The 22,857-nt window shown below is 41.0% G+C and overlaps 1 pseudogene; it reads right to left on the bottom strand.

Annotated features, from left to right (window-relative positions):
- Window positions 1-590: 590 nt before the first annotated feature.
- LOC147462326 (large ribosomal subunit protein eL33z pseudogene) lies at window positions 591-992 on the bottom strand (annotated as a pseudogene).
- Window positions 993-22,857: the final 21,865 nt, after the last annotated feature.

Raw genomic sequence — 22,857 nt, 5'->3', positions numbered from 1 at the left:
ATCTTGGTGATGTCCTGCCATACTAAAAGTGAATTGGCCATGGAAATCTCATTGACCTCATTGGGATTGGGCCATTGCACATTTGAGAATGCTGGCTACCAGGCACTTCTGTAGCTTGAGAGAAACCATGGAATTCACCCGAGATGACACCCACTATTCGTCTCTCTCTCTCTCTCTCTCTCTCTCTCTCTCTCTCTCTCTCTCTCTCTCTTTGAAATAGAATGTAATGTTGTAGATTTGAAACTCTTTTTCAGTATCGAGGTAAAACACAAAGCCAAAGCGCCAGTTATATAGACGTCATTAAATGATGGATAACCATACACAATTCAGAAGTTTCGCAGAAGAGTTCCAACATTTTCTAGTTTCACAAAAAAGAACAAACTCATTGGAGGTAATCCTGTCGTAAATGACTAAGATCCCGCAACATTAACAAAAGTCAATTGTCTTTCACTGGTTATCATACCCCAGGGTAGAACAACCATAAAACTTATAGAATAGCAGCTGTGAGAAAATAGGCTCCAAGCCTAATAAAAGAGTTTTCATGAAGCCTGTTGGAGAGCCATTCTCTCCATCCAGGCTCCCTTGGCCCCTCAGATTTGGCTTGGATACATAAAGAGGCCAACCCTTCGACCCAATGAGTTGGGTGGTAAAGTTTTTTTGAATTTTGCTTGTACAACACCACTATTTCCATGAGGCTTCGTCACTCTACCCCAAATTGACTGGTACAATGTCCCGTTCTTCTTTGTCTTAGCCTTGCAGTAGACATATGCAATCCTCTTTCCAGGGTACCAGTTCACTTCTTCTGTTGTATTGACACCCTCAATTTGCAGAAGAGAAGTACTAGGATATTGATTAGATTTCCCCCTCTTGTATCCCAGGATAAGCCCCCGCACATAAAGTCTGACGCGCTCTCCTTTCCTTTCCGTCATTGCGGAGGGCGATCGTTGCTCGAGCAAAGCACAGATGGGAGGGAAGAGGTCAAGTTCGACAATTGCTCCAGAAGCCTGACCTTGTCCGCCTTTCTGGTCTTTTCACGAGGGACTCTTGATGGTCTTGGCCTTCCACGTTCTGTTGCTAGAGTTCTGACGAGATACCATTCAGCCATGCCTCCTAGTAGGTTGTTGGGGCCAATGATTGGTTCTGCAGGTTGCAAATTATGGCTACTGAGTTGGGGGCCAATGATTGGTTCTGCAGGTTGCAAATTACGGTGCTACTGAGTTGTCATGCATCCAGAGCTCAAACAGCAACATTCCACAATTTAATGGACAACAGCAGGAAGGCTCAGAGAGCTCGCCCCCCAACCCTGGACTTTGACAAGTTGTATAATCAACACAGAACGTTATATGTAGAATCTGGATATAGCTTTCCATTAAAAGAAATGGTGGCTAGCTAGAAAACCTCAGAAACACAATACATTCAACAGTATGAAGAACATTTAGCGCTTACACGGACATTGCCTTTTTGAAAGAAGAGCCTACTTACAGGCTTAGCTGCCATGATGCCATCCCTAGGGCCTACATATTTTGGGTGGCGCTCTCCAAGAAAGTCAAGTCAAAAAATGTTCCACTATTATAGCTGGTGTCGCTTTTATGAGCATGCTAATTCCTCTCATCTTTCCAGTCCTACAGGTATGCTGAACCAAACATTCTGAATTTTTTTTCTGATAGATAATTCAATGGCAAAATGATTGACACAGAAGCTCACTGTACAACTTACTGGCTTGTAAAAACCATGGAAACTTATACATTTGAGGGGTGCCTTCTTCATTCTGTAAGAGGTCACACCCATTGAAATGGTATCGCTACAACAATGCTGCTCTCCCGTTTCCCTCTAGACAAAACTCTGTGAGGGACTTCTAATCACGTATCCTTTCATTTGTTTAGAGGCAACTGAATTTGTACACTCCATAGTTGATGAGACTGCAATACAAATAGAGGTGAGGGCCAGTCAACTTCCAGAGCTTCCCACCCCCCATGGAACCAGATGCCCTCAAAGCCTTTCCCATGGCACTAAATGATATTTGTAACCAGCAGTAACCATCTTCCCTTAGAAGCTTTCCAATGATATTTGTGCACTAGTCCATCCAACTACACTTGCCAACAGAGCTCAGGGCCAGCCAGCTTTTGAAGTATCATAAACGTCGTGAAGCATTCTTGACAGCAGTAACCAGATGCCCTCAGAATTCTTCGATTTGCCAAGATAAGCCCACAGGACATAAAGTCTGACGCGCTCTCCTTTCCTTTCCGTCATTGCGGAGGGCGATCGTTGCTCTAGCAAACCACAGATGGGAGGGAAGAGGTCAAGCTCGACAATTGCTCCGAAAGCCTAACCTTGTCCACCTTTTTGGTCTTCAGTGAACATTTCACGAGGGACTCTTGATAGTGTCGGCCTTCCACATTCTGTTGCTAGAGTTCTCACGAGGTACCATTCAACCATGCCTCCTAGTAGGTTGTTTGACCCTTTCAGGAAAAATCTCGTAGGGTACTAGATTTGCTATGGAAGATACTAGATTTGTTGCAATGCCTCTGCAATGCCTGATCTGCTGTGCTGCTGGCTCCTACGCCTTTTTTGGTGACATCCCTGGCATTTCAAGTCATGCCGATCCTGCAGGATCAGCCTACTACTGCAAAAGAATAGGCTCTGCCGCAATTAGGACAGGCCATTTTCGAACTCTGCAGGCGGGCAATCTCCTCTCTTTAATGGGCACATACTTAGGCCCTGGCTCTGATTCCATCGATAGAGAGTGCATCGAATGCGGCTCGACAATGGGGACCTGCACTGCCGTTGATATGGAGGGAAGGCTTCACTCGCAGCAAGTTGTTGGACAGCCTTTTGCCGTTGCACTGTAGCATGGGATTAGGCAAGAAACACTTTAAACTAGCTATAGGCAGTTCATTTTTTGAACGCTGTAGCATGGGAATAGGCAAGAAAAAGTTACATGAAACTACCTGTAGCCATCCACGTCGGCATGGACGGCTATAGGCAAATCCATTTTTGGAAAAGTTACCAAGATACCCCTCTAAAGCCTATGTCACACATGACCGGCGGCATGTGTGAGGTGGCACAGTCTAACCGTGCTGCCCAAAGCAAGTCGCTCATGAGAGTCCGTAGGCGCAGTCAAACGAAGCGGTGGAACAAGTGCATGCGCAAGTCAATCTGCTCCAATCAAAATTCAAGAAAGATTGCATGGGCAGATGTAGGCGAGGGTTACCCCTCGGACATAAAGAAGGGGGTGACGGGCATGAGTTGGCATTACAGCTTAGCTTGGCAACACCATGTCCACCGCGCAGTGTGACAGAAAAAGCTCGCAACACTGGTTTTTATTGGACCCGCTCACGCTTTTCCTTCTCCATCCGCTCTCATCTGACAGGGTCCTAATTTGTGGAAATTCCCAAGATACCTTTCAAATTTAAAGAATTCCCAATATATCCCTCAGATTTTGTCATCAATTCCAAAATGCCCTTCAAATTTTCCAAAATTCCCAAAATACCCTAGTTGTGAGAGTAATTTTATCCAAAGATAAAAAAATTTGTAGCTTTTCATAAGAAGATTGATTGTCTATCACTACAAGATACTTAAACTAGAATTTGAGCTAGTTACGTAGGTTTTGGAGATGAATTGCTTCATTATTTTTAGACATAATTGTCTTTTTTTAGGAGGTAATTTGTAACAAACTACATGCTAAGCACTAAAAACGGATCTCCATTGCCAAAAAAGAATAAAGATTAGGAAATCATAAACAATCCAACTAAAATACATACAAGGGTATTTTGGGAATTTCCACAAATTAGAGGGGTATTTTGCTAAATTTCCCTTGAACGATTGTGCCAATGTTTGCAAGAGTGACCGGGTAAAGATTTTCATAATTCCATTCCACACCGGCGTGGATGGCTATAGGCAGTTCCATTATGCACCAAATAATTCCCTTGTTACATGTGGTGCTCATACAAGGCAAATGAAACACCCTCTCTAGCTACCTGTAGAAACTCATATGTAAAGATTTCCATTAGAAACTTGCATGTAGCCATCAGCGCCGGCATAGATGGCTACAGACACTTCCATTATGTACCAAATAATTTTCTTGTCACATGTGGGTACTCTCACAAGGCAAGTTGAACACCTTGCTAACACACATAGACTGTGAGCTGAAGAAAATGAAGGTCTCATCTAACTATAAAGTGTTCACAATGTCTCCTCGTGATCTAATGTTCAAGACATTTAAGTGTCGTTCTTGCCTCCTAATAAAAGGAACGTCTTTTTCTTCTCGAGGAGGTTGCCTTGAACAATAAACGTCTCTTGCAATGTAGCTTCTTGCCGCAAGTTGTGCACAAACATAAAATTGGACATGTCCAAGGAGCAGACATATGTGACACGGCCCACAATCTTTCATTCACATCATTTGAATGATGATAGATGTCTTGTTGCTATTCTAATGTACTTGCTTACTAAGGCTTTATTTGTACCCCACAATGTCAACTTAGCTGATGGCTAGAGACACAACCATTGCAAGCATCATTGCAAGCACTTACACTAAATAAATAGCAATAGAGGGATATTAATCGATTGACACACCAAAAGCTACAAATTAGACCTAATTTTAATGACTTAAGTTCACCTTGTATGGCATCATTGGCATGCTTTTGTCACAAATAATTTCATGTAGCCATCCATGTTGCCAAATCCTCTTCACCCAAAAACCAAAGCCAGTTCCCTTTTTTCCACCTTTCATTGCATGTACCCATCCGTGTTGGCACGCATACCTACAAGTAATAGAAAGAAATGATTTTTTTTTGTTTAACGTTATGCAATTCATATGGGCATGTAGGTCATTGCATGCCTAACAATATTCCAGGGTTAAGCTCTGAAAAATGTGTAGTTAACTGAATAGATCACTTTCATGTTGGCTTAGATAAGTTGATGGTCAACTGAAATCCAATATGGATTGATGCTAAAATAGCATTGGAGCTTAAGCTCATGTATAAACCTCCATTGCAAGCCTTGGCCAAAAACATATTCTATAACTTGGATGCTAATAATAGGACTATTTCTTGGTGAACAATGATTACAAAAGCTTCTCTAGTATTATGGATGAAAAAATTGGAGGGTGATTTCTACGTTTATAATTGACCCAAAAAAGTACCCAAAATTGCAATTCTTTTACTTTGCAATGCATGAACTTTTGAGTTGATATGTCACATTAAATTTTGATGGTTTTTTTAATAGATTATAGTGATTAGTAACTATTTATATTGATATTGATGATCTAGGCTATAGCCTATAAGCACAGAGGCTCTCATCTTCATGCATGTGCAAGATGAGCTTATAAATTTCTTGCATATAGGTGTCGCAAATTATGAAGATTACGTGGGAAGCCTATTTGAGAAGGATCAAAAGCTGATAGCAAGAGCGGGCAAGAAATATTGTTGAGGCAGAGAGTCTTGGTATCCACTTACTTATCCTTAAAAGTAGAAATTCAAATCAAGCGGTATTCACTCATCCAACTAGAAGCATCTCTCTCTCTCTCTCTCTCTCTCTCTCTCTCTCTCTCTCTCTCTCTCTCTCTCTCTCTCTCTCTCTCTCTCTCTCTCTCTCTCTCATTGTTTGCTCGATTTTCTCCTTGCTCGGAAATATTCACTCGCCATACGGTAGGACTCCTTTCATCTTGTCACATTTAGCCTTCCAAGAAATTTTTTGAGTCCTCATCACTATTCTCTCAAGTTTTGTTTGAACAAGTTTATTAGTCATTGACAGGTTTATTTTTGGCAGCTTCTTGAGCTTGAGCTCTAGTCACCGTATTTATATTGAGTTTGACCATTCTTTTTGGTTGTGGATTCACTCATAGTAGAAGAAGCACTACTAGTTGCAATTTCTACATCTTGTGTCACCTTTTTGTAGGCCTTGCAATTGTGAACTAGATATAAAGCTTCTCTGGTGACTTTCTCAAATGTTGTGCATGCTTTCAAATGTAGGTCCTTCTTCATAGTCTCGTTCCCTAAGCCCTTTATAAAGAGAAATGATGGCCTCTCATCTTGTGGTAACTCTCTTATAGGACATCTCTCTATGTATTTTTTGAAGCAAAGCAAACCTTGCTTCACTTTCTCATTCTCCTTTTTCTTTAAAGCATAGAACTATGACCTCGTGTTCTGTTTGATCTTCCTTTTAGAGAACTCCTCTATAAATTCTTGCAAGAGTTGTTCAACGTTTGAAAAAACCTCTATGTTCAATGATTGGAACCAAGTCAATGCTATCCATTCCAAGGTTAAGCCAAATCCCTCATATTGTGTGTGAAAATTTGCAATATATTCAGCTCCCAAAACTTGTATGAAGAGTGAAACATAAGCATATGGATCTCTTGATCCATTGTTCTTTGTCTTGAAATATTTTTCCACTTGAGATGGTCTCATATGTTGTGGTTCAACTACCAATCTGACCAATTTGGGGTCTCTAGCAAAGATGTCTCTCACTCTCTCTCCTCGTCTTAGAGAAAATCGTGGTGGAATCCTCTTTGATATATGCTCTGGCATTGTTTTTGGAGGTCTATTCACAAATCATGGTCCTATTGACTCCCTAAGAGACTCATTGAATCCCATTCTTCCCATAGATTGAGTGTCAACTCCTTGTGTTTTGGTCTCAAAGATCACTGGTGCACTCACACTTGGTTAAAAGTAGGTAGAGATTGGAGTACCCTTGTATGTATATATTTCTAGGTCAATTGTATCAACAAGTTTGTACTCTTTTCTGTACTTATCTACATCAAAACCTATAGCCCTTGGGCATTTGTATACATGAATGCATAGAGGTTCTTATGGTCTATCAACTCTCCACTAGCATTGGTTCTACACACTTATAGAAGTTATGTTGATCCTTGTTTGTGAAACTATACAATCCCTCATGAGAATAATCCATTAAGACTCTCATGGCTTTGTTGATTTTGATGAATCTCACATTAGGTTTGTTAATCAGCAGATGCTTCTCCTCTAAGCCTTCATCAAATTTTTCTCGCGTATTTCTAGGCACACACATTTGAGTTGAGGTGTATAATGGATGGTGTGGTTCCCAATGAGGTGTATAATCACTTGGCAAAGATATATGAGTCATGCCTTGAGGTGTGGTGTTGTATGTCTGATAGGAATCCATGTTTTCTCTCAATCCCACAATCGAAGGTGTTGCAACATTTCTTGCGGTTTGCATATCTTTGAGTTGGGTAGAAAACCCTGGTGGTGGATGATTTATTATGGTTAAGGCTCAATCAATACTCTCAAAGTAGTCTTTGACAAGCAAACTTGTCTGAGCGCAACTTATCGTCCCTAAGGTCTCTCAAAAGTCAAATTTTTGTCTATGGAAAATGATTTTGGGTACCCTAAAAATTTGGAATTGGGAAACCTATCAAATTTAGCATGTCTTGTTGCCCACAAGCTTTCATCATGGCTTTACTTGAAGATTTGGAGTTGTGTAGCAAAAGTTAGATCAATTTTGGTGAACTACACTTGAAGCAGTACTCAAACTAGTCTCAAGACCAATACGCTTTTGCTCGTATCTTTGTCTTGAGAGGGTATTTTTAGCTCAAACACGAGATATAAGATATACTCAAGTATATCTATGGGCTCGTCAAGTCAAATATATTCACTATATCACTATCAAATTTTGACAATAGTAGCTAGACAGGGTCATCTATAGGCCATGTACCAGTTTCACCAATTTTTAAGGTTGGGAGACATGGATCGCGATCCATGTTCCACCACATTTGGACTTGATCTTTATAGAGTTTTTCACACTCGATGTCGACAAGCTATATCTCAAATATTTTTCAATTTGGAATTGTTTTGACATGTCAAATGCCAAATCCTAGGTCTGCTCTATGATTTTGTGTCTGTCTTTTGTTTTGATGCCTTTTGACCCAAATTTGCACTTTTTTTTTTTTAAAGTTTGACTTAGGGATATGTTTCCTTGTATATGCACTATAGTCTAAGAAAATTTCTAGTCAAGCTATCAATGTGGGGACACATTAGGAAGAGAAATAGGTCTAGGAGGGCCTCTTTATTTGGCAGTTTAAGAAAGTCAAACCTCTAGTATTAAGAAAGAAATCAAAGGACAGCTTTGAATTCAAACAAGCAAAACAACTAGTTTATTTGAATTCAAAATTTTCCCCCAAAATGGAATTTAAAATCTAGCGAGCAAACCTATATCATGTAAAATATCTACGGAAAGATCTCGGCATGTAGATTACAAATGTACAATCTTCGCTCAAGTCGGAGATTATATGTAGGAGTTAAGGAAGGCCAAAAATTGTAAAGTTGTCCAGCCCCTTTTTTGGGGAAAAAGTGCATCCTTTGACCATTCTTACACCTCTCTTACACACCCACCATTCTTGTACACATGGCATGTATCTATTTGTCAAAATGTTAACCACCTCCATAATCTCATGGCAAATAAAGAGGCCCTCCTAGACCACATCACGTTCCTAACGATGGATCATGATTCATGTTTAGAGGCCAATTTTTTTTTTCTTGGTGCCATTAGGATCAACATGTTTACTAGATGCTATGGTATCAAAGGTGCATCCTTTGACCATTCTTACACCTCTCTTACACACCCACCATTCTTGTACACATGACATGTATCTATTTGTCAAAATGTTAACCACCTCCATAATCTCATGGCAAATAAAGAGGCCCTCCTAGACCACATCACGTTCCTAACGATGGATCGTGATCCATGTTTAGAGGCCAATTTTTTTTTTCTTGGTGCCATTAGGATCAACATGTTTACTAGATGCTATGGTATCAAATGTTTTGGGTTTGGACCTCTAAATTGAAAATTAGGTCAAGTTTTGCACTTTCTCATAGTACTTGGACAATTTTGGGGTTTTGACTTGGATTTTGATGTCCAAATGAGGTAAAACTTTGGGATTAGGCCATAAATAGTAGGTAGATCAAAGTGGCTAGGTTTTGGCTCAAACATTTGGGGAAAATACATGGATAACGATCCATGTTTGGAGAGATTTTGAGCCCAACATTGAAGCACCTATAGATGAAGGTATTTCTAGGCTATTCCCAAAATATTTTTGGATTTGGACAAGTTTTGGTATGTGGGCTTCTGCCGCATGTGCGAGCCACAGATGGATCCAAGCACACAACTATCCTAAACTAGTAAGCTCAAAGATGACAATGGTGTGTCACTCACCGCTCTACGGTTTTTGTCGTGGAGGATTCCTTGCTGCAAAGAAGAGGGAGCCTCCACTGCACCGTGCTCAACCGCCTCGCTGTTGTCGTGCTACCGCAATGCTTGATCACACACACATACTCACACACACACATACACACACATACACACACACACACTCTCTCTCTCTCTCTCTCTCTCTCTCTCTCTTAAGCACACACACACACACACACACATACACACACATACACACACATACACACACACACACACACACACATACACACTGAGACATAAAGGAGACGGAGAAGGAGATGGAGCAAGAGCACTCTTCTTGCATTGCACAAATGAGAGAATGAGTGATTTTTAGGTTTAGGTGACTTTTATATGAGCTCACCTATTCACACTTGGGCTCCCATGCTTCACCAACTAACCTTTGAATGTTCCAGTTAGAGTGTGCCTCTCATCGGTGATCACTCTTACCCTTTTCCTATTGGACCGACAAGCCCGATCCCTGACTCAACACAATGTAATGTCCGTGGATGTTTACTAGGCCGACGCCCATTTGCCAAGGTCAATACCAAGGGATAGGCGGCGTTGGGCAGTCCCCAAGCCTCATATTCGCCCGATGTTAACTTCACTATGGCATGTCATGTCTTCGACACCAAGGTCAACACCAAGCGATAGGGAGCTTTAGGCAATCCCCAAGCCTCCTATTTACCTAGTATTGACTCAACTGCCTCTTGGAATATCTTTAACCCCAAGGTCAACACCAAGCAATAAGGAGCTTTAGGCAATCCCCAAGCCTCCTATTTGCCTAGTTATTGACTCAATTGCTTGACTTGTCAGTTAACATGCCCCACTTCTTGATGTAGATTCCATCCTCGGAATATAACAATGCAATATCGGGATCCATGATAGGAGTACCTGTGTCAGAAGAAAAACAACATTGTGAAAGCTCAAAGGCTACATATGCAAGTGTGCAATAAGTGAGATGCATTCATGATTTTCTAGGAAATGCAAAAAAATCATGAATTGTAACATTGCCAACTAGAACAAGCATAATATCTGAATGAAATGCAATTGAGTTAAGGTCTATAGGTTGACTCTAAGAGAAGTACACAAGAGCTAGGGCGAAAGTAAGTACTAGATTGACCAACGTTAATTAAAAAATGTTGACTAAAGAGTAATTAACCCTAAAAATGCTCATCGGGGTCTAAAGACTAGTGATCTTGTCACTTATACCACTTAAGTGTGATCAACATAAAATACAAGGAAGTTTTTGTTGTTTGCTTTCTCTTTTCTTTTCCCTTTTGTTTTTGTTTTTTCTTCTTTTTTGTTGTTGTTATTGTCATAGTTGCTACAAGTTGTTGGGAGACTCAAGGTCTCAAATACCAACAGTGGGAGACTCGAGTTCTCAAATACCAACTTGAGCATAAACTAGCAGGAGACTCGAGGTCTCAAATACCAGCTTAACACATGGACTTCCACAACACAAGTCACACTTAGGTGAAATAAGCTAGAGAGAACTATATCCTCATAGCTTAAAACATTACTAAAGTTACTACAATTAATAGACTATTTAGGAATTAAAGTCAGCAATTAAGTGGCCTAGTTTAGCCTAAGGTCCTGATACCTACTTAAAGACAACTAATAGACCAAACTCAAAGAGAAGAACAAGGTACTAGAAGTTTGAAAAAATTATAGTATCTAAATTGGCAATGTCACAACTTCATAAATTTTATCCATTGTTAGAATTCAGATGACAAGATGCAAATATGTAACTTTGGAAAGCATAGATAAAAGGAAGTAGTACACCTGATATAATGGAGAACATCCATTGTAACATGTAAACATCCATTGTGATTGTCCTTTGAAGGCATCCTTATGTAGTCACAAATTGCACAATAGTCACCACCAAGCATCCACCTTCCAGAGGCACATAAATGGAAAAAGGTACCAACACTTATTGATCACAATTAAAACATAAGGAACCCTAACCTAATTATTTGCACTCCCCCTAGAGAGTTAAGGAAATAAGATATTGTAGAGATTGGGGGGGGGGGGGGGGGGGAACCCTAATGCTAAACCCCTATCCTCATCGTTCAGAAAAACAAAGTCATCATCCGTGAGACCATACTTGCCATCTGTGTAATCATGTAAATTGTCTTCATCATTAGAGGCACCAATGTTTACTAAGAAGGTCACTAGACGTCTATAATCATCTTGGTCAAAAAGGGTAGGCTTGTGCAATGGGAGAAACACTCTCTACTAAGTATGGACCAGTCACGGTCAAGAGACGTATCAGCCATTCTAACTCGTCAACATTTGTCTCACATGCTAGCGTACCTACCAAATACCATTCACAGGCAAGCATCGAAAAGATAATGTGAAACACTTGTGAAAAGTAACGAGGGTACCTCTCACCCAAGGCAAGAGTGGATAACTCTAGCGTACTAGCCATATCTGTACACACAAGTAGATGATGGTTAGAGTGCAAATATTACAAGGATTGTGTCACAAGGTCGTGTCCTTGTGCATAATGTGTTTTTATGATTTTGTGTTATGTATAGAACTTGTAAGTTTCCAGATTATTGTTTGGTGGCTCTTGCTCTTTTACTTTTTTATTTTTGTCTTTTGTGAGTATAAGGCTTTATATATACATTCCCTAAGATTGGAGATTGAGAGGTCAGGGAGGAAGGTTGAGAGGGAAGCAAGTGAATGATGGATGTCAGCAAACACTCCCCCCTTCCTTGGATAGATCATACCTTTTGGAATGATGTCGTCACCTTTTGAAACCAATTGTTCCAAGTTGTTATAGGTGAAGACTTTGAGCAATAGTTTTCGACCGCCCCAGGCATTTTATCTAGTTGCAAGGGTGGTAAGGTACTCTCCAATGGTTTTATTTGCAACGTTGTTGTAGGTGGTGAACTTACAACACGAGGTGCAAACACTTTCTTGTTTGTAGGGATATGCACAATGGTAGGTGGAGGTTGTGATGAAGCTTCTATTTTTGTATATGAACTACATGAAGAGCAAGAAGCTTCATTTAACTTCCCTGTTTTTGAGTTAGGTGAAACAAATCGTTCTTTCTTTGGTACCCAAACTAGCTCTAGAGTGGGTGTGTAGCATTCTGTGATTTTTTCCTTTTCACGATCGTCAATTTGTTTTGGAGCTACAGGATTGGGCTCACATGAGCAAGTGACAAGTAAGAGCATAGTTTACGTTTTGGCACCCAGATTTGATCATTTCCATCATAGTAGCCTTGGGCCTTTAATAGTCGTTTTGGAATCCATCGTGATTTGGTGTTGACTCTCCTAGAGTGTGCTCTTGGTTTTCCACGAGAAGTTTTTCTTAAAATGGATGGAAGGGTTGAGGTTCTAGAAGTAAGGCCTTGGGGACCCATTGATATGTACTCTTAGGTTGTGCAGGTTGAGTACTTGCAATATTACTGCTTGTTGCAACTACAAGTGTTGAAGTGCTAGGTTCATGGGCAGCCAACAAGGACGAGTTAACCACTTTGGTTTGTGAATCTTGGCTATCCTGCAACTTCACTAGAGTCTGCAATGTAGGTGACTTTGCTTCAATGATAGGGGTAACAATCAGTGGTCATGTCGTGACACTACCAGTACCCCAATCAATAGTACATTTGGTTGCGAACATCCACTGTGTCCAAGGTTTATGTTGCCCTCCATAGTTCCAACAGGCATGACCAAAAAGTCCCGAGCAACAGTCCCATTGTCATAACTGACAGAAGTGTGTCAGATTCCAAAAACCATAGTTTTTTTCTTGTTGACACCCTTGACTTGGATAATACTCTTAGATAGAGGTGGCTTCCCTAACTGACACCATACTCCATATGACAACAGATTATATTTAGCACCTGTGTCAAGATGAAATGGTCAATCATATGGGGCTATGCTAGATCAGGGGTGTTGTCCAAATCTTTCTTTTGTTAGGCTCATTAACATGACTAGTACACTATAGAGGCGCACTTGTGTGTGCAATGGCATCTATATGCCATGGATCTTGGAGCATGCAGATTCTATTAGAATAATCAGCTCACTGATGAAAAGCAATTTTCCCATCCTCTTGTCCCAATAGTTGAGAGCACACTATTTTGAAATCGCTCATGACTTCTTTATTGGCCGATTGTTGATGCATTTGGAATTTGGGATCCCATACAAATACAAAACCATTCTACAACGTATTCAATTGCACCCATTGTCTGCTGGCAGTTATGATTATGGCAACTCCATAGGTGCTATTTAGCTCAATAGGGTATCGTAGAGGTGTGTCAAAGTCCAACCAATCATCCTCTGTTTCAATGTGGAATGCATGTGTAACTCCAAGGTTGGCCTCTTGTTTGCATCTTATGCGTTGTTGTTGCTCTTTAGCCTCAGTTTGAGCTTGTATCTTGTTCAATTCTGTTTGTGCCTTGGCTGCCTTTTTTGATGGATGGCATGTAGCTTCTCTTGGCTTAAAGGATCATAGTATCTTTTAAATTTGCTACCATTGAGGAATCCAATGGTTTCAACTCCATCAAGAGTCTCCACACGAATGGTTCCTTGTGGGGTAATTTCACATACTCTATATGGTTCTTTTCTTGCATATTTCAACTTTTTGTTTTCGTTACGCACTCCATCATACATAAGCACTTTATCACCAACATTGATATCTTTGTTCTTTAGATGACGATCAAACCATTTCTTCCTTCTATCTCTCTCCACAAGTGCGTTTTTCACAACCAATTGCCTTTCTTCATCTAACCTTTCAAAGATATATAAGTGCTCAACTAAAGGATTACCATCCTAATCTACGTGAAGCTACACGCAGACTAGGAATTACAGACTCCCATGGCATAACTGCTTCTTGGCCATATACCATTTTGAATGGTGTACACTTAATAGCCACTTTGTAAGAAGTATGATAAGCCCATAGGGCTGAAGTCAGCTTCACATCCCAATTTGTGCGATGAGCTTCCACCATTTTGGTCAAGATAGAGATTAAGGTCTTGTTGGTGCTCTCAGCTTGGCCATTTGCTTGTGATAATAAGGTGTGGACTTATGGTGAGCTATCATGAAGTTGGTAGTGAGTTCTTTTATCACTCCATTTATAAAATGAGTGCCATTGTCACTCACAATCTCAAAGGGACAACCAAATCTTGTAATAATGTTCTCAAAGAGAAACTTGGCAATTGACCTTGCATCAACCTTACGTGTCGCCTTGGCTTCCACCCACTTTGTCACATAGTCACTGGCAACGATAATATACCGAGATTGAGTGCTACGAGCTGCAGGACTAATTGGGCCTACAAAGTCCAACCCCCATTTTTCAAATTGTTGAGTCACTTTAACAGTATGTAAGGGCATCTTATCCTTTTGTTGTGTGATCCTGTAATGTTGGCATTCATCACATCATTTTGTAGAAAGTGATGCATCTTTGAATAAGGTAGGCCACCAATAGCCTGATTGCAACACCTTTCTAGTTGTTAGTTCCTCTGAGAAATGTCCTTCGGCTATACCTATGTGGGTTTCTTGTAGTATATATACATACTCATCCTCACGGGCACAACATCTAAGAATATCATCATTCCCTAGCATGTAGAGAGTTCTTGCAATGAGAGAATAAGGTTCACATTCTTTTAACAGTTTTCAAGCTATGTCCTTACAAAGTTCTTTGGGTGAAAAACCATTAACTAAAAAGTTCACAATCTTCTCACTCCATTTTGGTATGGTTTTGACTAGGAATAGAGAAGTATCAGGCAATTCATCATCGACTTTAGTAGGGGCTTTGCCATTGGGTATGCGAGACAAATGATCCGTCATGACATGTCTTTTATCAGGTCTCACCACAACAGTAAAATCAAACTCAAGGAGAATTAACAACCATCGTGTAATTCTTCCCGTGGAACAAGGTTCATTTACTAAATACAACAAGGCTTGATGATCCACATAGAAAACAAACTTGTTGGCAAGAAGGTACTAGCAAAATTTCTTCACTACGTAAATCATGGCTAAACCTTCTCGCTCCGTAGTGGTGTAGGTTCTCTCGGCATCATTCAATTGACGACTTGCAAAGATAATCGGGTAGTCCAATTTATGTTCTCCTGGTTGAGCTAGAACACACCCAATAGCAAAGTTTGATGCATCAATATGCACATGGAAAATTATATTCCAATCGGACACTCATAAAATGGGACCGCTTGTCAAGGTCTTTTTCAATGACTCATAAGCATGGTCACACTCCGTGGTCCAGTGGAACTCAATAAGAAGCTTGTACAAAGTGAAGGAGTACGAGCGGAAGTGCGACGCGAGAGAGAGTGCGAGAAGAAGAGCACGACGATATGGTGAACTCGCTCTACTATAATGTGTAGAGCATAGTGAGTTCTTGTTAGGTTTTTGCAAAGAATATGTGTACATACCTGGCGCCCGCCCACTTACCTGGGCGACCACATTGGGCTTTATACCCCAACAACCTCCCACTTAAAGTCCAATGTGGTACTTTAAGTGTGAGAGAAGCTACTATACAAGCTAATATACAAGAGATGTAGAGAAGTGATGTACTACCCTACACCTAACTGCTTGCGAAAATGCGCAAAGCTCTCTGAGGGAAGTCCTTTTGTAAGTAGATCAGCACGATTTTTTGTGGTGTGAACTTTGAGAAGCTGAAGTTTCTTATCCTCGAGCATTTCCCTGATGAAATGATACTTCACATCCACATGCTTTGTCTTTGAGTGATAAACTGGATTGCGAGCCAATTGTATAGCACTTTGACTATCACAATATAACACAGGCATCTCTTCTTTGATTCCCAAATCTGTTACTAGTCGATTAAGCCAAATTGATTCTTTGCATGCCTCTGATGCTGCAACATATTCAACCTCTGTAGTAGACTGAGTAACACAATCTTGTAATCTAGAACGCCATGATACTGCTCCACCAGCCAATGTAAAGACATACCTTGACGTAGACCTTCGGTTGTCTAAGTCACCTGCATAATTTGAGTCTATAAAACCCTTTACACTTAGCTCCTGACTCCGATAGCATATACGCATACTCTTTGTAGCTTTCAGGTATCTCAATATTCCTTTCACTGCCTCCCAATGTTTCTTTCCTGGGTTTGACATGTATCGACTTACTACTCCCACTGCAAATGCAATGTCTGGGCGAGTAGCAATCATTGCATACATCAAACTACCCACTGCAGACGCATATGGAATCTTATCCATTTCAGCCTGTTCTTCCTCAGACACAGGACAATCTTGTTTGCTAAGTTTCACATATGGTGGCAATGGAACACTCAGTGCCTTTGCCTTCTCCATATTGAAACGTTGCAAAACCTTGTCAATATACTCTGTTTGAGATAACCAAATCAACTTCTTTGATCTGTCTCTCTCAATGCGCATACCAAGTATATGACTTGCCTCACCCATGTCTTTCATGTCAAACGATTTTGCCATCTTTGACTTCAAAGCTGAAATTTCTTCCAAGTGCTTGCAGCAATCAACATGTCATCCACATACAAAATAAGGATCAGCCAACTACCATCCTTAGCCTTCTTTGTATATAGACAGTGATCGAACTCACTACGTTTGTAGCCTTGAGAAAGGATAAACTTGTGGAATTTATGGTACCATGCCCTCGGTGATTGTTTTAAGCCATAAAGACTCTTTAACAACTGGCATACCCAATCTTCCTTGCCTTTCTCAACAAACCCTTCTGGCTGCTGCATGTAAATTTCCACATCTAAATCACCATGCAAGAACGCTATCTTAACATCCATTTGGTGCAACACCAAATCTAATATGGCAACCAATGCAAGAAAGCATCTCAATGTAGTCATTTTGACCACCGGAGAGAAGACTTCATCAAAGTCAATGCCTTGTTCTTGCTTAAAGCCCTTGGCAACAAGCCTTGCTTTGTACTTTGGCTGACTATCATGAGCGGTGATCTTATACCTGTAAACCCATTTACAGGGTAGAGCCTTTTTGCCCCGTGGTAATTTAACTAGCTTCCATGTCTGGTTTTTATGCAGAGCTGTCATCTCTGACTGCATGGCCAATTGCCAATTCCCGGAGTCCTTCATTTGCACTGCTTCCTTGTAACATGAAGGCTCATTGCAATCAGTCAACATGACATAGTTCATAGATGGAAAAAACCTATCAGGAGGTCGCGTGACACGTCCAGATCTACGCACAATAGGTGGCTCAGGCTCAGCCACAACTTGTGGTTCCACTCTATCTTGTCCTTGCTCCTCTTGAGCCCTGACATTTCTTCTTGCACGTGCAGGTCCATCTTCTTGGAAGACAACTCTTCTAATCTCCTCAACCCTCTCTGGTTTAGAATGATATTTGGATTCATTAAAGTGAACATCATTGCTGCGGACAACCTTTCTGGATTTGCGATCCCAAAGTCTGTACCCCATCTCACCAGAATTACCATAGCCTAGAAAGATGCACTTTCTACTCTTTGGCTCAAGTTTGTTCCTAAATTCCTTTGGAACGTGAGTATATGCCTCACAGCCAAAGACTCTGAGATGCTTGTATGAGGGCATTTTTCCTGACCATACCATCTCTGGCACTGAATCCTTCTACAAAACCTTGCTAGGAGATCTATTTACAAGATGAACAGCTGTTGATACAGCTTCAGCCCAAAACCCATTTGGTAGCTGTGCATTAGACAACATACTTCTGACCTTCTCTTGTATGGTCCTATTCATCCTCTCAGCAACACCATTTTGAGGAGGATTGTAAGGAGCAGTAAGTTCACGTTTTATACCTTTTGACTCACAAAAGTCCTGAAAGGCCTTTGAAACATACTCTCCACCATTGTCAGTGCGTAAGCATTTAAGCTTCTTGCCACTCTGATTCTCCATAAGTGTCACAAACGTTTTTAAAACACTAAACGCTTCATCCTTGTGCTTGAGAAAGTAAACCCATACTTTCCTCGAGTAATCATCTATAAATTTCATAAAGTAAGAAGCTCCCCCTAGAGATAGGTTAGGCATAGGTCCACACAAATGACTATGAACAAGTGCCAACTGTGTATCTCTTCTACTGCTTCTATGCTTATGTGGCTGCTGTGTTTGCTTACCATACAGACAATGTTCACAGAATTCAAAATCATTAAATGAAAAGCCAGGCAAATAACCAGAACGAGACAAGATTTCCATTCCCTTCTTGGACATATGTCCTAACCGGCTATGCCACAAAGAAACGTTCGGCTGCTCGGTTACATTGATTACATTTTTAGAGACATTTGATACATAAATCATGTAAAGTCCGCTAGACTTTACTCCATGTGCTACTGTCATAGAACCCTTGGATATCTTCCACATGTTCTGTCCAAAAGTGGTGACGTAGCCAGAATCATCAAGTAAACCTGTGCTGATCAAGCTCTTTGTAATTGCGGGAACATGTCTCACATTCTTCAGCGTGAAAGAAGAGCCATTCTGAAACTTCAATTGAACATCTCCAACACCTAAGATCTCACATGTCTGCCCATTGCCTAGCCGAACATGATCTTTAGTGGTCACATAAGAGGTAAACCACTTCTTGTTTGGAGACACATGAAGTGATGCCCCTGAGTCTATAATCCAGTCACTCAATTCATTTCCATCAGATGCTGTAAGAAGAGCCGAGTCCATTGTATTCTTCAAGAAGTAGATGTCTCCTGACACTAGACTGTCATCCTCTGCAATAGTGTTTGTCACATTTATTTCTTGAATCCTCACCGAGGACTTGTTCTTCTCACCATGGTCTTCAGCTTTCTCTTTGCCTTTTTCTGCTTTCCATTCTCTGCAGTCTCTTTTCATGTGACCCTTCTTGCCACAATGGTAGCATTCTATGTCACTCTTGCCTTTAGCACTGCGGGACTTGCTACGAGACTGATTCCTTTTTCCACCTTTGCACTTTTCTTTGGTCCTTCCCTTGACAACTAAGGTTGTTCCTTTGCCTTTGTCCATTGTCTTTCTATTGGTGTCTTCAGTAAGCAGACTTCCTTCTACACCTGCTATGTTCAAACCATCTGGAGGTGCAGAATTACTCAAAGCTGTGCGAAAAGTGTCCCAACTTTTTGGCAATGTGATTAACAGGAACATAGCTCTAACACGTTCATCAAACTTGACACCTTGAGCTGACAACTGACTATAGATTGTGTTGAATTCATTTAGATGATTGGACATAGGTGTCCCTTCTTTCATCTTCAAGTCAAAAGGCTTCTTAAGCCAGTATACCTGTGAAGCTGCACTCTGCTTCTCATAAAGATCACTCCGCTTTATCCATGCTTGATAAGCCAACATCTCGTCTGCTACATTGAAGTAAACGCTTTCTGCCAAAGTCAGCATAATGGTAAAAAGTGCCAATTCATCCATTTCGCTCCATTCATCTTTGTCCATATCTTCTGGTTTTATCCCCTTGAGCTTTATAGGTTTTATCTGCTTCTTTTGTACCAACACGTGCCAAATCTGCTTCTTCCACAATGGGAAATTGGTTCCATACAGCTTCTTGATATTGTAAAGAGCAGTGTCCTGTGATCCAGCCATAGCTACGCTTCACAGTAGTTTACTTTCCTGGGAAAAATTCGGTAGAGTTTCCCCTGTAAACTGACCTCTGAACCAATATCAACCTGTCAAATGAACCAAGAAAGCTTCAGATTCTGCATAAATTTTGGCAGAGTCTCCTTTGTAAAATGGCTCTGGTGTACTAAAAACAGACCAAAAACAGCTCAAAAAACACTGTCTCTCTGACACTATAAGCTGCGGGTAAACCTGTCCTGCACCTGTACTGTCTCTGACTGTCCTGTCACTGTCCTGTAAGCATAGAATGCGACAATGCCTCAACGGCAGTAAAGGAAAGATGCAATCCCAACTGTCTAACTCACAGTCAATACATCCTAGCTGCCTATTCAAGGGTGCTCGAGGGATCGCTCCAAGACCTGTATCACCGAAAGGATCTCAACATTCGAGAATCCCCCAGCTCAATAAAACCTCACTCGACCCTCAACAAAGGCTGCAGTAAATCTGATAGTACATAGACTTCCCACAAAGTCATACATCCACAAATTTCCCACTGTATGCTGTAACCGTTGCGGCGGTTGTTTGCTGCGTGACTCACAGCCAGCAAACCCTCAATAGACATACATCATCTCTGACAATACATCCCATGTGGAAGTACCTGCAATGTCAGGATGAAATCTGGAATATCAAGCAGCAAACACAAGCTACCTGATGAACTAGTGGATGTCGCCTACAGTCTGTGTGTAGATGCGCCCGTGTCGTATGTGACACGCCTCCAAGAACTGTGAGCCGTCCTTCGATGTGTAGACAGCCACAAATCAACACTCTGGGAGTGTTGATAACCTCAGCACCTGCAATCGTAGGCCGAAAACCCCAAATTTGCAGAGTCGGATTTGCACCCGCTGAGACCACGTTGTCGAAAAATGGCCTGCGCAGAACTTTGTCGAAGCTGAACGGTAACCGAGATGACCTCAGAATGAAATTCTGAGCACACCAAGCCCTTTCGGCTTTCCCACAAGATTTGGGGCCGTGTCTTTGACTGTCGAATTTCACTCCAATCTGAGCTGGTGACTCTAGCCTCCTGCAGTGCTGCCCCGAGCCTCGATCTGAGCTCTGATACCAGTTGAAGGAGTACGAGCGGAAGTGCGACGCGAGAGAGAGTGCGAGAAGAAGAGCACGATGATATGGTGAACTTGCTCTACTGTAATGTGTAGAGCATAGTGAGTTCTTATTAGGTTTTTCCAAAGAATATGTGTACATACCTGGCGTCCCGCCCACTTACCTGTGCGACCACATTGGGCTTTATACCGCAACACAAAGGACGAGTTATCTCGACAAAGTTTAAAATAAACCATCGATAATAACCAACATGGCCAATGAACCTTTGAACTCCTTTACAGTTTGTAGGTGGTGGAAATTCAACAATGGCTTTTATTTTGCTCTCATATGTGGAAATCCCATTTTTGGACACTATATGCCCTAAAATGACTCCATGTTTAACCCAAAATTAACATTTGAAAGGGTTTAAGGAGATGCGATACAATCTACACTTCTCAAACACTTTCCATAAGCATGATATATGTTCTTTCCAAGAGGAATAAACAAAAAGATCATCTAAGAAAGCTTTACAAAACTCCCTCAAATATTCTCTAAAAGCAGTGTTTATTAATCTTTGAAAGGTAGCACGGGCATTGGTTAAGCGAAAAGCCATAACATGAAATGCGAACACTCCAAATTTGGTTATAGAAGCCGTTTTAGCTTGGTCCTCTAGTACAATTGTGATTTGGTTGTAGCCATAGTACCCATCTAAAAAGCTATAAGCTTCCTTCTCTGCAACTCTTTCAAGCACATGTTCTGAATATGGCAAGGGGTAATGGTCCCTCCTAGTGCGGCATTGACCTTCTTGAGATCCACGCACACTCTGAGTTTCCCATTCTTTTTTGGCACAATCATTATTGGAGACACCCATTCTGAGTGCTCAATAGGGTATATGAATCTGCATTTCACAAGCTTTTCAATCTTTTCTTGAACAGTCTTTGCATATTTAGGATTCATTGGGTAGGGTTGTTGCTGAATTGGTTTAGCCATGCTATTCATGGGGATTGTATGTTGCACCACAAAAGGTGGTACACCTTTCATATCATGATATGTCCAAGCAAATATATCCCTGAATTCCTTGATAAGTTCTTTAAGTATACACTCCTCAGTCTCGGTCAAATCTTGGGCAATGAAAACAGGTTTGGACTCTTCTCCTGGGTCTGCTAACTCTATTTTCTTAACTATCATTGGACCATAATAGACTCCATTGCTTCCATCGATAGGTTTTCTTTGAGCCTTTGTATCCACAACCTTACGTTCCTCTATGGTGTAGAACTTGAAATGTTCAGGTGCAGGGTGTAAATCTGTGGGGTCTTGTTGTTCTGTGGACTGTGATTTCACTTTCAATTCCTTTTGTTGTTCAGCTAACTTTCAATTTTGTAGTCTCCTTACGATACGGCTGAAATTTGGCTTCTCTATAGCCTCTACTTGTGTGATGTCAATGGGTTGTGGACTACACCACATAACGCTTTGAAGGTATTCACCCCAGTTATCTATCAACTTTCGATGAGCATCACATGGCCCTATATAATTAATCCATTCTGCGGTAGATTTCTTTTCATTTATTCTAGCACACACATTTTCTTGATATCGTTGCCTCTTATATCTCTTACTCTTCTTGTCTAATTTTTGATTATGGCCGATCTCCAGTGAAGAGTTACTAGATGAATCGGTACTTGTGTCTTTTGCTCCCTTGGATAGATTGTCATCTAGGGTACCACTGGGCTCTGAATGGTTTGTCCCCACATTTGGACTAAGATTTAACTCATATTATTTGTCCTCAGAGTCAATTTCAATTGATGACTTTGACCCCAAATTGTGTGGGCTATAGTATTGTGAGACGCTACTGGTTCCAATGCCAGTCAGAATTTCATCTTGTAGGTCATCAGAAGCTATATGCATTGCTTCTAGCATATTTAAGGGTACGAGTGGTGGCATTTCATCCCCCTTAGGTCCCAATCCACATTGTCCGACTCAGTCATCCCATGTAGTACATCCATATAAGGAGAATCTTTCCCAACATAAGTGTCCAATTTACACATGTAACAATACTGCAATGGGGCCGAGTGAACTGTGATG

The sequence above is a fragment of the Adiantum capillus-veneris genome, chromosome 2, assembly GCF_014529385.1.
Source record: "Adiantum capillus-veneris isolate H3 chromosome 2, ASM1452938v2, whole genome shotgun sequence".
Taxonomy (NCBI): domain Eukaryota; kingdom Viridiplantae; phylum Streptophyta; class Polypodiopsida; order Polypodiales; family Pteridaceae; genus Adiantum; species Adiantum capillus-veneris.
This window is presented reverse-complemented; position numbering and strand designations above follow the sequence as displayed.